Here is a 5232-nt window from a genome sequence, read left to right as displayed (position 1 = left end):
TAGAGTTAGAGAGCCTGAGTTCCAATCTAGGTTAGCTACTTTCTCAGGATGTGATCTTGGGCAAATCGATGAACTTCTCTGTACCTATTTCTCACATTTAGAAACTGGGAATAATAATGGAAACCACCTCATAGGGTTTTTACAAGGATTAAACTAAGTGAACAACATAACCCAGCACATAGCAAGCCCTTAAAAATGTCGAATGATAATGATCTCTTGTAATTGTCACAACAACTCTATGTAAGATTTGTTGATGTGTCAAGCCATTGAGTTTCAGCGCTGTCTCTGCAAGTAATAAGAGAAAGTTTTGAAATTAGAATCCAGTCCTGACCCATCGATCCAGCTTTGGGGCGTATGTCTATGTCCTTGGAAGCTGTCCAGCTCCAGCGTGTAGCCACTCTTCATCCTGTATTCCTCCGCTCTCTGGAGGGCTCATTTACCTACTCAGCTTCCCCAGTGACCAAATGCATATAAAAGATTTCCCAGGGACAGAGACTCAGACCTACAGCCTCCATCCTGGTCTCTCAGTGAGAGACTGTCCTGCTCTCCCACCTGAAAGGCAGGCCAAGAATCAGACCCTTACACATGGGATCCATTTAATTCCTGTCTGCACCAGACTCACTTCTTAGTCTGCCAAAGTCAAATAACTTATCAAAACCTTTTTTTTTTAAATTGATGCACAAAGTAAAAATAACCCAAAGATGCAAAAAGGTATAGAGAGATGTCTTTCTACCATCCTGCTTTCTAGACTCCCAGCTCCCCACACTAGAGGCAACCATGGTGCCCCATTTACTCAAAGTGTGTTTTTAAATCAATTCTTTGTTTATTTCTCTGGCTGCACTATCAGCGGAATGTACTTCTGGCCTAATATCCTTCTTGCCCTAAAGATGTACCCACTGCTCTCTCCCACCAGCAATGCCCTCCTTCTGGCCTCCTAATCCTACACATCCTGCTACATCTATTCAAGCCATCTTCTCCAGGAAGAACTTTTTTAGCAATTCCAGCTGTTACTCATTTCTCTTCTTTTTGACAACAGTATTATTTCTGTCACATATTTGGACATTTTGTCATATCCAATTTATCAGGTAGGTGCTGGTTTCTACATATTTGGACATTTTGTCATATCCAATTTATCAGGTGCTGGTTTCTATTTGCTTGGTGTGGACCACCCCGCCCTTCCCCAACCAGCCTGAAAGTTGATTATCTATCTATCCACAATGGCTTGTACTACCATCTGCACCCTGATGACCCCAAATCCACTCTCCTGAGTTTCAGACGTATTTCCAGTTGACACAGGGCATCATCCAGTTGCCCTTATGGGAATATCTAAAACGGACTTCTTGCTTTTCGCCCTTAACTTGTTCTGCTTCCCAAATCTCCCTCAATGAATGGCATCAACGACCATTTAGTCATCCAAACTTGAAACTTCAGTCACCTAAACTTCGACATACCTTCCCTGCCACACCCCACCCAGTCCAGGAGGACGTGTGCATGGAGAGACAGGAGAAAGAGTTTTGCAAGTGCCATTGATTGTATATCAAAAATGGTCCCTTTCTCTACACTCTCACTAGCCTTGCCCTTAGTTAGGCTCCCACCACTGCTTGCGTAGTGTAAAGAAATGGCTTCCGAATTGGTTTCCCTCCTTATAGTCTCTTCCCTCCAATTTATCTTCTCCTCCCCCGGCATTGTCATCTTGCTAAAGAAGAGTTGTAATCATACCACTTTTCTGCTCAAAAACTTTTCAGGGTTTCTCGTTTGCCTGCTGCTCCTTCCAGATTCACTTCCTGCACTCCTTCCCACCACTCCCACTGTGACTACTCCCCTACGCCCCTCAAATTCGAATGAGTTGACCACTTGACATTCTCCAGTCAGACTGTTTAAAATGACAACCCTTTTTTGCTGATTTTACTGAAGTAAAATTTTACTGTACAGTGTTCCTAAGTGCCATCTAGCATTTCTAAGCTCTTGATGACTGTGCTGTGCCTTATGGGGAAAATATGTGTGTTAGATAAGCTTCATTTGTGCTGATTGCTATAGTTAGAGATTGTAGTGCAGCTGGTTATGAGTGCAATGTTAATAAGTCAACAATATATATTAAATAAGTTATCTTTAAATGGAAGCACACATAAAATGAGTTTGTATAGTGATTGAGTACATAGATAGATAGATAGATAGATAGATAGATAGATAGATAGATAGATAAATGGAAATGTTTTGACTAGAGGCTTGCAGAAAGCTAAATCAGTATTTTCCCTAGGAGCAAAGGTTCGATATTCACTAATTCAGTGTACATGATAACTTTATACAAGATAACTACTACAAATAACGAGAATCAACTATATTTATTTGTTTGTTACATGACTCAAAGCAAAAATGAAAACTCAGTGAGGACAGAAATTTACCTATGCTGGAACAATGCCTAGAATATAGTACCAACAAATATCATTATTTTAATATTAATAAACACTTTTTGACACCACACGTTTTAATAACTGTATTTGAGAATAATTGATATCCTTTGAAATCCTGTTTTTTATTTTCTGCATTTAAAATATTAAACATACAACATTCTGAGAAGAGATCCATAAGCCTCCCTAGGCTATCAAGTAGGTCCACGGCATAAAAGAGTTTAAGAACATTGGTCCAGCTTCAGGTCAAGGTCACATTCAGGTAACACGTCCAGGGCCACGAAGCTACTTAGACAGCAGAGCTGGTGTCCACAACCAAATCTGCCTGCAAGCATCACCACAAAGGAGACTTCCTCATTCTGAGGCTCCTCCACAAACACACTCCTCTCTGCATTTACTCAGACCTCTGAAGGAACACTGGCAGACAGTTTCCAATAGATTTCACAAAGTGTATCAAGCACTGACCACATGCAGAACCTTCTCATAGGAGTTGGAGGGCATTGCTCTTCCAAGTGTGACTTGAAAACTGTTATAGGCCGAAGATGAGAAAAGTACAGAAATTGAGAGTAAGGGTTTAGAAATTTTTATAGCGACTTGAATCTAACAATAAAATAATGAAAGCTTATATTTTGTATGTCCTTGTTTTCTAAATTTCATTTTATTTTATAAAATCATCAGTCTGCAAAGGATTGGAAATTTACAAAAATGAAAACTAAACAAATGAACAAAAATGCTGGTCTTTCCTCCACACAGAGTTTGAGAATCACCATCGTGGGGAAATACAATGGACAGAGTGAGGAAAGAGATAAGGATGTGGCTAGGCCAAAAAATATGAATAAAATGATGGATGCAGAAAGCAAAATGAGGAGCAAACATTTGAGCTGTGTTTCGACCAATGATTATAAGTGGCGATGATGCCTTTCAGGGTGTTCCAGACAATGGACTCAACAAGAGCTAAGGCAAAAGTGTGGAGTACAAGATGCATCAGAGAAGGTGGTCATCAGACACGACGGGCCAAATGCTCGGGTGTGTCTGCAGTAAGTAGGAATATAGTGGAAAAGCAACCCGGAAGGGCTAGGTGAATAAATCATGATGGCCCTAGAAACATGCTGAGGATTTGGGGCCTTTTCAGTAGGCTATGAAGAATTGTGGACCTGTTTTGAGCAGGGAAGGAAATGATCATATCTGAGGGGTTTTTTTGTTTTGTTTTGTTTTGTTTTCAGGCAAGGTAACCATTTTTTGTTTTGTTTTGTTTTGTTTTTTTTCAGGCAAGGTAACTGTTGGTTGACCGCCCAGATTGCAAGGACCTTGTCAGCTTACAATCCCTCATTTTTTTATTTTTTATACCTACAGCACCTGGTCTTCCTAGGTGGTTTCCCATCCAAGTACTAACCAGGCCCAACCCTGCTTAGCTTCCGAGATCAGATGGGATCGGGCTTGTTCAGGGTAGCATGGCCGTAGACACATCTGAATTTTAAACGATAATGTTTGTTGAGCTAAACTAAATTTTAAAAATTCTCTGTCACTGCCTCTTCCACAGAAGAGACCCTCTCTCTTCCATCAGAATGTGCAAATATGCAGAGATTGATTTCCATGCCTGAATGAACATGCCTAAGGATGTGCATGAGTGAAGAATGCTCTGGAAAACCAATTTGCCTCTTCTCTCTTCTCTTTCCCCTTCTCTTTTCCTCCTTTTTCTCTCTTATTCTCTATTACTTCGCACTTTCCAATTGTACTTTCTGTGATGATGAAAATGGCCTATGTCTGCACTGGTAGCTACTAGTCACATGTGGTCACCAAGCCCTTGAAATGTGGCTACTGTGGCTGAGAAACTGAATTTTAAATTTTATTTAATTTTAATTAATTTAAATTTAAATAGCCACATATAGCAATTGGCTCCATATTGGATAGTGCAGTGGCTTTATTACAATGAAAACGGAGAAGGAAAATATAAATGCCAAGAAGTCTTCAGACAGGCTGTCACGGCATATTTTGTTAATGAGAGTAGTCAGAATAAAGTTAGAAATGAGTCCTTTTGCTTTTAATCTAAATATGTATGGTTTAACCTATATGGGTCCACTGGGCCTCCTGGAAAGAGACCTGGGAGCCAGGAGCTTGGGATTCTCACCCGATTTTGATGTGTTACCTTAGGTCACTGCCAGGGGAAGGACAAGGACTAATGTCCATTGAGCATTAGCAAAGTCCCAGGCAAGGGGGCAGGGGATAGTCAGCATTTTTATAGATTACCACATTTGGAAGTCACAGCAAATCTGTGAAATATCATTTTTATTCCAATGTTATAGATGATAAAAAAAGAGGATTACGGAGTTAAGCAATTTGTTCAAGTCACCCAGGTTGTATAGAGGGCATGTAGATATTTAGAGCCACTTCTAAGGACAAAGCTCTTTCCACAGCACTCCTGTTCTGCCCTAAGCTCTTCCCACCACCAACGAGACAGGACCAGCGGTCCTCATGCTGTCTATGCTCTGACCAAAGGTTAAGAGGACACTGAAATGTTAACAGGGCAGTTACTGAGTGTGCTCAAGGGAGGGAGGTGATATTTTCTGAGGATACAAACAGGGCACGTGTTCTGAGATGGTTCTGCATTTTCACTGATATTGAAAATACTTAAAATTTTCCATTTAGAAATGCCTGAGGCCAGCCCTGTTTCGATCATGCAAAAACCAATATGAGTTTGGAAAGGTTATCACAGCCTTTTCAATTCCAGTCAACATTAAAAATGCAAATGTTTGCTATTTAAATATAGCCTTTGGCCACCAGCGATCAGGACAAGAGGTAAACCACATTGGGCAGCATCTCCCAC

The 5232-nt window shown here is 40.6% G+C and overlaps 1 non-coding gene across 1 annotated transcript; it reads right to left on the bottom strand.

Moving 5' to 3' along the window:
- Positions 1–3752: 3752 nt before the first annotated feature.
- Positions 3753–3871, bottom strand: LOC112486013. The gene has a single exon (XR_003048600.1). It is a non-coding gene; the product is annotated as a 5S ribosomal RNA (ribosomal RNA).
- Between the last annotated feature and the right edge of the window lie 1361 nt (positions 3872–5232).

Source organism: Pteropus alecto, unplaced genomic scaffold, assembly GCF_000325575.1.
Source record: "Pteropus alecto unplaced genomic scaffold, ASM32557v1 scaffold25, whole genome shotgun sequence".
In the NCBI taxonomy this organism is placed as follows: domain Eukaryota; kingdom Metazoa; phylum Chordata; class Mammalia; order Chiroptera; family Pteropodidae; genus Pteropus; species Pteropus alecto.
Note: the sequence above shows the minus strand (reverse complement) of the source record. Positions and strands in the feature narration are given on the sequence as shown.